Genomic DNA, 6,938 nt, shown 5'->3' on the forward strand with positions numbered 1-6,938 from the left:
CATCCTTGGGCCTTTGCCTGTTCCCAGGGGAACCCCAGAGCCAGGAATGAAGAAGAAATACAAGTTTTGGTTTCAATTCACTTTTAAAAACTGATGCCTTTTCAAAAACCAGTTTCCATAGTGACAGGGAACTGTAGCACCATTGTGAAGGTCCAAAAAGCCCCGGCTGAGTATTAGCCAGAAATTCAGCAATGTGGCCAGCTCCTGAGCAGCCTTCCCCAGTTCCTGCTGTGCTCACAGCAGGGCTCTGCTTCAAACACCTTCCTACCCACCAGCCACACTTTTAGCTGCCTGTGGGCTGTGCTACTCCTGAGCACTAGGGCTTAATCACAGGTAAAATGATGTTTGTCCAAAAAAGGAATTTACTTTGGCTGCATTTAGACCTTTCATATAAAGGGAAAAGATAGATTTGAAGACAGCTTTCACCCATTGTTTCCTTTTGCAGAATGGTGCATAAATCATGAAATGTGTTCACAATCACCCATGGAGCCAGCAGAGGAGCCTGGCTGGAAACCCAGGTCTTATTTAATTCTTATTTATTAGAATGTGCTGCCTCTCACCTTCCCTTTTGCTGTCATAGGGGGTACTTCCATCCATGCTATAATCCAGACCTCCCAGAAGGGCCTAGGAACTCTCACACTATCATACTGTTGTCCCCACCACAACACAGAAGAAGCATGCCAGAGAGAACACCTTCCCTGCTAGGCTCAGTGCCAGGGGCTGGAGGTGACAGACACCACCACTTCCTCATGGAGCTCCTTTGCCCTCATCCTTTGTTATCTGCTGGATTATGTTGCAGTCTGTACTATGCAAAGAAATACAACCACAGCACTCTTACAAGTTAAGTCTCAGGTAAAGTTACAGGCACCTGTCAAGTGATTGTGTTACCTGTGGCTTTTAGGTAATGTGTTTTGCATGTGTAGGAGGCAGAGGAAAGTGTGGTTGTGCTCTTTGTACAAATCTCAGGAAGCCTTTCAGAAGGTCTGGACTTAATGCCTTTCTTCAGGGATAGCTGAGACTGTGAGGGACTGTGGGCTTCAGGGAGGGTGTCTGTGGCCTGTGTGCCACCCAGAGTGCAGACCCAGCCTGCCAGGCAGGTGAAGATGCTGCCCAAGGGACACAGGGATGTAACAACTCTGGCAGGAGCCAGGAAAATCCAAAAAAGAGCCCTGACACTGAAGGCAAGACACCAGCCTGACTCAAAGCTTGCACCAGCCACCTCCTCCCACCCCAAACCAAGCACTATTATCCCTTTCAGTTTTATGATAAACTATAATTTTTCTCAAACATTTAACAATCATTATTCCTTTCCTACTCCTCCTATTTTTGCCTGTGTATCCATGCAACAGTTTTGGGGCTGAGATCACAAGCAAGAAAACAGTAAAAATGGCAACTAATGTAGTTTTTATGAGAGAAGAATGTTTTGCATGTTGCTTCCTGTTAAACCATTGGAAATGGCATACCCAAACAGGTCTTCTGGTGCAAGACCTTAACTCAGATGAAAAAGGCCAAGTTCTTCAGGAAAGAAAAAAGAGACAGAGGCATATTTGGACCGGTTTTCATGCCAATATTTTCAATATGAGGGTAGATGTACTCCACCAAGCTAAGGGTTTGTCTATCCTAAGGCTGCCAGTGAGCCCCAGAAGAGGCCAAGAGGCCAGAGATATTTGCTTTGTATTTACCAGCTTCCAGCAACCAGCAGCTCAGGGAATTCATCAGACTGAGGTGAAACCGTATCTATATTACCAGGACAAGTTGCATAAAATAAGAACTTTGCATGTCTTGAATCATCAGGATTCACCAAAACTTGAGAAATGCACCACTCTGGCTGTATTGTGATTGCAAGTGAAGGCACTGTTTTAGGGAGGTACTTTCTGCAGGAGACAAATTTTTCCCTTGCTTCCTCAAGACCTTCAAGTGACCCCACTAAATTGTTAAAATTCCATTAGAAAGTGGCTGCTGGGAACATGTGCAATAAATAGCTGCTAAGATCAATGGCAGTCTTGCTGATTTAAAATCAATGTATTGCTTGCTGACGGCGCTGGCAGTATTTTCCTCTGGGAAATGTAACAGTGATTGGCTTTAAATAAACACAGTGGTAAAAAACTCTATCTGAACTTATTAGTGACTCAGACTCTAAATTTTAGAGTAATCCAGAAAATGCCTGTTGCCCACAGACAAGACTTGGAAGCAATCAGTGACTTTGGATACTGCCATTTATGGTGGGACACTGGTAAGCATCCTGGAACAGAGCAGAACTTCTGAAAATGCTCTCTGAAAATTAGATACTTGGGGTACCTAGACCATGCTCTGAAAGCCACCAGTCACTTTTGAAAACTTGACAAGAACAGCATTAGGTTACTATGGCTCCAATGACCACCATCCACTCTTTCCAGGCCAATTCCTTGTTCCCCTGCCAGCTTCTGGCTGGCCTTCATCCCATGTGACACCATGCATTCATGATGGAAATAAGCCCACCAAAACCTAAAGTGCCACCAGAAGTTAGTCTCATCCACCAGCCACCAGCAAGCAGCTTTGGGCTGAGTTGGGATCCTCTCCCTCTTTTTCTTTAAAGCTTCTCTCCCACCATGAGTAGCTTCTTCTCAGAGACAAAGCTAGATTGCTTTAATGAAAATAAACATGAAAGCATTTGCCCTACCTACACTCTATTTTGTAACATAACCATTTAATTGCATCATGCTTTTTCCTACAAATCATCTGATGATGATTCCCAGGACAAGCCTTTACCTCTTTTCCTGCATACTTTAATACTTCAGCTATTACTACATCCTGCTTGTAGATATCACTAAATCACGAGGGGATTGGTCACTAGATAAATCAGAGCTCTTTTTGATGGGTTTCTAACCTGGCAAATGGGGCACCTGGGTGAGAAACAGAAACTGTAACCACATCAGAATTCTGCAGGCGATGCCTACAGACTGTCCAGAAGGGACAGGCAAGGACAGAGGGCAGGGTGTTTGCCCTACATGTGAAAAAATAGATTGAATGCACAGAACTGTCTTTGATAACCAGTGATCAAGTGGCTGAGGGCTTGTAAGTCAAACTAGGGATTTGTCAACAAAAGAAAACTCATGTTTGGTCTTCCTGCAGAGCACCAGAGCAAGGGAACCTGTTGATGAAGTTTTCTTACTTTGCAGGAGAGTGTGCTCTCATGCTCTGATCCTGTGGGGCACTCCTTAATATCTCCTGGAAAAGCAGCACAGTAAGCTGTAAGGAATCCAGGAGACTCTTGGAAGGTGATGAGGATGATTTCTTAATCCAAGTGACAGCTGGACCAGAGAAGCATTACCAGTCCTGTTACTTATCATCAGGGATGAACTATTAGAGATGACAAAACTGGTGTTAGCTCAGACTGCAGCAATCCTGACCTGGTGGAATTCAGTCTTGAACACCTCTCCTGTGAAGAAAGGCTGAGAGAGTTGGGGTTCTTCAGCCTGGAGAAGAGAAGGCTTCAGGGAGACCTTATGCTGCCCTTGAGTTTATAAGAAATACAGAGAAAGACTTTTTAGTGATAAGAGAAAGGACAGTGGTTTTAAACCAAAAGAGGGTGGACTTAAACTGAATATACAGAGGATTTTTTTTTTTTTTTTTTTTTTAATGATTAGGATGGTTATGAGGTCCAGAAAAGTTGTGGATGCCCCACAATGGAAGTGTTTGAAGTCAGGAAAGATGGGGCTTTGAGCAATCTCTTGTAGTGGAAAGTTCCCAGCCCATGGAAGGGGCTTTGGACTGGATGATCTTTAAAGGGCCCTCCTAAGCCAAGTCATTCCATGGTTCCATGTTAAACTGTAAACATTTTAGAATTTGTGATTTACTTCCACAATGAATGGAATTATTTTTTAAAATGGGGACTATTTTCCCTTCCCTATTAATGTTTTTTATAAGATTATAATGTATAATCATTATAATAATTGTTTTGATGGTGATTAGGATATAAACCAATAAAAACAAAGAAAATCCCATAATAGATCTGCACTCTGGATCCTCCTTAGCTATACACATGGTCATCCCCAGAAATACTAACTTTTCCATAAACATGGACACACAAACACACAGCATTTATTAAGCAAAGTGGTTTTTATGCCTGAGAAAAAAAAACTTTCAAATAGATAGCCTATAAATAGATGAAATGCTGCCTTTCTGGTTCAGTAAATAGTCTGAAAAAGTGCTCTCAGAAGATATGAATTTGCAGTGTCCCCCCTTTATTTCACTGAGATGTCAATTCTGCTGCCTAAATTTAATATTTTATTGTCAGTATGGAAATTGCCATCACGAGGGAAGCAACTGCACTTTCTGCATTTCTTTAGGGATCAGGCAATAAATCTGTACAGAAAGAAAACAGCCCTGTATCTCCTCACGTGCAGAAGGAAGCACAAGGTTACTTGACATGAAAACCACTGGGAACTTGTGGCCAGTGCACAAATCACAAATGAGCCTAGATAAGCTGGATATGACAAAACAGAAAGCCACACTGGATGTATCCTGCAGACACTGCTGTCCTGGGGACTGGGATGATGTGCTTGGAGCAGTTAGCAAGAAAATGGCTCAGGAGCATCTCACAGAGATGAATTCAAATAAAACGTTTTCAGCCCTCAATGGTACACTTATTTCTGGTTCTTGAGTAGTTTAGTTCCCAGTGACTTTTGTATTAAGAGTAAATCTGAAAGTGAAAAACAAAGCATGTGGCTCCATGACGCACTGGCAGAGCCCATTCCATCAGAGTGAGAGATGTGGCCCCTCAGTCCAGAGACACCTGCGTGTGAGAAACACTTTGCAGCTTTTCCAGCCATTGCTGGAGGTAGGACAACCTCCTCCTGTGTAATAAACAGACTTCTCTTGCTGTCTTTCCCCCTCCTTCACACCACAAACATGGCCCAGCAAAAGTATTTTCTAGCACAAACATTCACAGAAGTACCTAATGTTTTCTGTTGCTAAACCCAACCCCCATAAATTTATGCTCATGTAATTACTGCTCTCTGATAGTGAGTTAAAAATATCACACACACCCTAAATTAGAACTGGTTTCTATTTTTTGCTAAATTCTTGCAGTTGGTGTAGAAGAAAATGTTGTGATGAGCCACATGAGATCCTTCTTGCTAGTCAGGACAGGAGACTGCAACACTACAACAGAAAAACCCCTCCAAAAGCATGGCATGCACAGATCAAGACAAATTTGGCTGTGTTATGATGGCATCAGTCCTGCATCCCATTTCCTTTCTTCTTCTGATGCTTGGTGTTTCTAACAGTGGCAATGGATTTGAGCTGGGATCTTTTCTATCCGAGCCTGCATTTAAATGGAATGTAAAATCTTTCTGCAATATCCAAATTCCTAGTTTACATTCCAAGGTACTACTTAGATTAAACATAAAATAATTGTTATTTAGATAAAATGTAAAATGATATGTATTTCTGTTCTATCCAAATTCTTAATTTATACTCTGATGTGTCACTTATATGGAACTACTTACCATTGATGAAATACTTATTTTTGTAATAGAAATATGGACATAATCCATGAATAATCATGCAAGTCTTTGAAAGAAATAAAATTAATCTAATATTAAATAAACAATAACAAATTTCCATCTTATATTCAGTTTGTAAAATATTTGTCATATGAACCATCTCTTTATTACATACAAGTACCACATTTGCCATTTAAGCCTCTGAGTCTCTATTTTTAAAAGCTTTGTGGAAGGAACTGTCTGGAAAACCCATAAGGTCAACCCCTTCCCAAGGAACACAAATGAGATTGAGTTTTCCAGTGCCTGTTTGAGGTGGGGAAGTCAGGACATGCACAAAGTTTCCCCTTCACTTCTGATAGGCTTATCTGAGAAAACATTGCATGAAAACCCACCCTGAGCTATTAATGCATTCTGAATGTTTGTATCATTAATACCTTGTATGTGAGACCAGGTGAAGCTTCACTTCAGCTGGCAGCCACTGGACACAGAAACTGCATTAGAAAAAGAGAACTAAGCTCAAGCTGCATTCTTGCCAGTATCCTCTCACGCTTTTGAAGCAGCAGAGACAATACCAAAAGCAAACATGCCCCTGCCCACTGCACAGGCCTGGATCATCACAGAGAGGCTGGGATAAGCAGATGAACGTTTGGCTGAGGACCAAGGAGCAGATTTTTTTTATTATTTTTTAGATATTGAAAAGCCAAGACACAATCAAGGTCCCAGAAGGACTTCTAAAGGCGGTAAGGAGCCCAAGTTCTGTGAGTCCATTCTGAAAACCCTATGGTAACAAATGAACCGCATCACTGAACTTCAAAATACCTCTGTGCTTGTGCTGCTTCTCCTAGGGGCCTTGATTTCAGAAGGACAAAGTCTTTATCAGAAAAAGGTTAGAAATTTCTTCTCCTTCTTTAGTTCACCTACCTTCCCCCAAAATGGGAAAGCTTATCCTCTTCTTGCTTAATAAAATTGTAACTACCCTATGAACTATTTTAACTGAAATTTTAAGATCAGCACTCAATTCCCTGGCTATGGCCAACCAGATCTTTGCTTTACAGAGAATAATTTGTTTTCATTTGATTGAGGTTTGCCTAGCATAGATTTCACTGCAATGCCTCTCTGATCTGATAGTGCAGAGTTGCAGGGTCCTTTTTTGGGGCAGGAATCCCTCTTGTACTGGTAAGTGATGCAAAGGTTGCAGTGTCCATCCTGGTGCCATCAGAGAGTGGTGGGCCAAACACTGCCCTCTCTATTTACACATCTCTACTGGCATTGTGCTGCCCATGTGGGACCTCGGGACTGCTGTTCACACACATTTTGTCCTCAGAAATGTGATTCCAATATATTGCATGAAGACTGCAAAATAATTGCACTGATTTTTTTTTTTTAAACTTTACAGAAGAAAGTGTTCCCTCAATGTGATAAAAACTGAGCATGACTTTTGCTCAGGCTGCA

Source organism: Oenanthe melanoleuca, chromosome 5, assembly GCF_029582105.1.
Source record: "Oenanthe melanoleuca isolate GR-GAL-2019-014 chromosome 5, OMel1.0, whole genome shotgun sequence".
Lineage (NCBI taxonomy): Eukaryota > Metazoa > Chordata > Aves > Passeriformes > Muscicapidae > Oenanthe > Oenanthe melanoleuca.